Raw genomic sequence first — 3,492 nt, 5'->3', positions numbered from 1 at the left:
TTCTTGCACCTGTATTTTGTGTTAAAATGTAGGAAGTACTTAAAAAAAAAAAAAAAGGCAGCTTTTTTTGGTATAACAAATTTTTAAAGTACTTGAAAAAAGATTTTAATTTGTCCAAGTGTGTTATCCATGGAGTTGATGAGATTAATCTGTTGGGTGGGGGGTGTGGAAGAACAGAGAACAGTCATCTTTTTCCTTTAGATGTGTAATAGATTTTAAAATTATTTTTTTTTTTACTATCAAGTAACATATGCTTTGTGTGTAAAATATGGGTCACTGTAATACAAGCTATACATAAACAGATTGAATCCCAGTAGGAATATGTGCAACTGACTGATCGATCTTGTGTGACAGTGTTGAGCTCTGGAACTATATTCCTCACCCAGTTTTCAGAGAAAACTTTGTGGACATTTAGGGATATTACAGGAACAAGACTCAGTATTTTAGATGTTTTATGGAATATATTCATAAATGGCACTCAATACACATTAGAAAACTGACAGTAGATAGACTTTACATTTTGGTATATGCTTTAAATGTTTAGTAAACATTAAATCTGGTTATTTTTGCTAGTGTTATGAGAGTTGTGGTTCCTATAAAGCTAATACATTGGCTAGACAGCAACTTATTTAATTTTTTAATGTTTTTTATGTCACTATAAAGTGAATGAAATCACTGATTACCTCCTTCTTCAGGAAATGAACTACTGTTATTAGTAACAAAAAACAAAACAAAAAAAACCTGCAACCCTAGGCCATTGACTGTTACAGAAGAATGAACATTAATTCTGGGGAAGATCGGAGACCTGTGCCTAAAAGGTCTGGTATGATACCAGTTGTGAAAAAGATAAAAGGCTTAACATCAAAGTAAGATCTCTTTGATGGCTGTATCTTCTAAGAAAAAAATACACTAGTAAAGGCAATTTGCAAAGCATGTCGTCTTGAACAGATTAATCCATTTAACTAAAAGTAGAATGCAGCTATGCAGCATTTTTGCCAATGTATTTTCTTTCGTAATTAGACACAGAAGTAAACTGCTTCACTGGAAAAATTACATTTTAACTATACATTTATTAAGCAAGTTAATGGCTGTTGAATACATGCATGTTTATTAAAACACTGTTACAGATAATTAGTTAATTCAGTTACAAATAGCATACATCCCAAATTGAGTACTTTTATAATGGAGTAGAATAAGCAGTCATACCTAATAGCAAAATAAGGCATAAATTTTCAACACACTACTTTTAGTGGCATTTATACAGATATAAATAATGATACTGATCCAATCTCAGTACACTATTGGCTTTCGGTAAAAGTGAGGATTTCTTGAATAGTATAGGTGGCATAGCAGCTCAAATATCTCAAAAGGACTTTGTTTTTGAGAGAAGGGAAATAAAACTAATTTTAAGAAAGGCTATTGAGGAATACAGTTTCCAATGTGCATTGAATTTGATTTTCAGTTCAGTTTTTATATTATCTGTCTACCAATAAAAAAGATTGTATGAAGAACTTTATATACTCTGCCAACAACTGGACTTCTGTCACTTCCTGTAAATATGGACATTATTTTTTCTGACACAAATGCACTTATATGGGTAGTGACTGTATGCCAATAAAAAGAGCATACGATCTCTGTACTGAACTGTTTCAGAAATTTTACTAAACAGCTTCTCAGCACACCAGTAATTAAAAATACGTTGGTACTATGTCAGCTTCACATACATTAGGCTTTTTCATGTTTTAGTGACTCCCTTATGAGTGTTTTTTTTTTCAAGTGTAAAGATTAAAATAACATCCAATCGTAATTCCGTACCTTTGAAGTGATTTTAAATTAAAATGTGTAAATATGTGCTACAAAAATGGGAATGTGTCATTTTGGAAAAGTCTGAATTGGTTTTTTACTATATTCTTCTACATTTTTAAATAAACATTTAAAAGTTATTTTGATACTCGTGCAATGTAGGAGAGCAGGACATACAACTCCAAATGTCATGCAGCAACTCTAAGGGAGTTCCCTTGACTTTTTTTTATTTTATAAATAAGGGATGGTATCAGATCAAGTGAAAAAACTGGTTTCCATGCAAATATTGCTTTGAAGACAAATACAAGAAAAAACGTTGTCAATATATACCCAAAGGTACCTGTTTTGTAATCTAAGAACATGAACAAGCTGCTGCTGTGGATTGGCCAACAATAGCAAAGTAAAACAGTCTAAAGGTTGAGCAACTACAAACTTTTTGAATTATAGCATAATTCTTGGTTTGTGTCTTTGAGGGCCTGCCTGTCTTAAGGGAGAAGGAAGCCTGGGCTGTGGCTTTTAAATGCTGTTATCTTAAAATTTGCATTTAATAGTGGAATAGCTACCTCTAGTTTTAAACCAGCTTATCCTGTTAAGTAAAATATATTCCAGTGTGCGTGTTTTTAATTACTTGTTACTATTTTTTTCTTTAAATAGAAAATATAAAAAGCAATGGCAACATATTGGCTCTCTTGTTGCAGATTGTGCCTTTGCTCTGCTAAATAAATGAAAAAATATCAATTAATTTGCTTAAGGAATATACATAAGCACAGACTGGAGGGAGGCTTAGTTTTGTGCTTTAAGGAAGCTTTTTAGCATAAAGGATTTCTTTCTCTGAGCTCCAGCTCTTCAGCAGCTCTGACGTGTTACTAATGACACTAAAATCCGCTGCGTTGAGAGCTGTGCTTGGTGGAATGCAGGCGAGTAGAGAAGCTGTACAGATGCACACCGAGCACATTTGCCATGTATTCAGTCACAGCAGCGACAAACTTCTTTGTGATTTTTCAGTAGTCCTTATTTAGCTTTTTTCTTCTTCAAAACAAGACAAAACAATTGACTACTAGATGAAGTACGACAGCAGATCAGTAAAGGTGGAGATTTCCATCAGCGCACATTGCAGCAAGGAATGAGGGCTGGTGGAACAGACCCGCAGCAGGCACAGGGCTGAGTGCATCGCATCGTGGCTGGGAGCGCCTGGGGATGCCTGCCTGGCGGGCTTACTGCTCCAACCCGTAGCTCAATAAAGCATGAGGAAACTGTCCTCTCCTTGGTTAAATCTGGCTTGGTTCTTTACCACCTAGGAGCGTTAAACTAGCTCCCTGCTGCAGCCAGCCAAAGGGAAGAGCTGCCTTGACTTGTCAGCACTGAACTGCTGGAGTTGCTTACGAGGGTTTACAGGGTCAAACCCTTCAACCCCAAACTGCAGCTAAATCAGGATTTTGGTGGTGCTCGAGGAAGGGACTGTCCTCTCATTGCCCCTGTAGCAGCTCCTGCACTTGCTGGAGCAGCCGGCCCTCACAGGGCTGCGACCACACTGACCTCGGCTTCTCCAGAAGCCGATGGCTAGCTGATCACGGTGTCAGCCACCCTCTGCTAGAGGAGTTCTTTCTCATCCCAAGATGAGCTTAGATCACCTCTGTGCACAGTGGAAAGGGGGCATACGTTTGAGTAAAGTCGCTGCCTCCATTTTCC

Source organism: Cygnus olor, chromosome 3, assembly GCF_009769625.2.
Source record: "Cygnus olor isolate bCygOlo1 chromosome 3, bCygOlo1.pri.v2, whole genome shotgun sequence".
In the NCBI taxonomy this organism is placed as follows: Eukaryota; Metazoa; Chordata; class Aves; order Anseriformes; family Anatidae; genus Cygnus; species Cygnus olor.
Note: the sequence above shows the minus strand (reverse complement) of the source record.